Below are 952 nucleotides of genomic sequence, written 5' to 3' on the forward strand. Positions count from 1 at the left end.
GTGGAGTGGTGCCCACTCCACTCAGACATCAGGCATTGTTGTTGTCCTTTCTGCTAATAAGCAGAGCACACACAGTGTTGGCCCTTCTTAGTCTAACCGACTAACCTTAACCCAATTACATCTATTTTTGAGACATGGAGAGATCAGCTTAGAGCTGTATCCCTCAGAAATCAAGACAACTCTCAACAACGGATATCTTGGCTCTCAGATCGATGAAGAACGCAGCGAAATGCGATACGTAGTGTGAATTGCAGAAATACGTGAATCATCGAATCTTTGAACGCAAATTGCGCTTGAGGCTTCGGCCAAGAGCATGTCTGCCTCAGCGTCGGGTTAAATCTCAATGCCGTACACACGCATGATGATGCATGTGTACGACATTGGATCTTGTTTTCTCGGCATTAAATCATTTACTCAAATCGTTTAATGCCGGGTGAATTGAAGTATGTAGATGCTTAACCGTGGACCGTTTCATCGGGCCTTTACTGGGTAGGCAAAGTCAGCGTTATGTAATGCATACGTTGCTTGCTGCAATGCTTTAGTAGATGGCTTTGAGGTTCTGTGTTTCGCAAAAAATCAGGATTACTGTTGTACTGCACGGGACTCTGTAGTACTGTGTAGTACAGCAAGTGTACTATTTTTTTCTCGACCTGAGCTCAGGCAAGGTTACCCGCTGAACTTAAGCATATCATTAAGCGGTGGAAAAGAAACTAACCAGGATTCCCCTAGTAACGGCGAGCGAACCGGGAATAGCCCAACTTGAAAATCTCCCCTTGGAGAATTGTAGTCTACAGAAGCGCCCTCATGNGCTGGCGGAACTCAAGTCGGATCGAATGCTGCGTCAGAGAGGGTGATAACCCCGTCGGTTCCTGCCTAGTCCTCTCACGAGGTGCTTTCCACGAGTCGGGTTGTTTGGGAATGCAGCCCTAATTTGGAGGTAAATCCCTTCTAA

The sequence above is a fragment of the Volvox carteri genome (genome assembly GCF_000143455.1).
Source record: "Volvox carteri f. nagariensis unplaced genomic scaffold VOLCAscaffold_197, whole genome shotgun sequence".
Classification (NCBI taxonomy): domain Eukaryota; kingdom Viridiplantae; phylum Chlorophyta; class Chlorophyceae; order Chlamydomonadales; family Volvocaceae; genus Volvox; species Volvox carteri.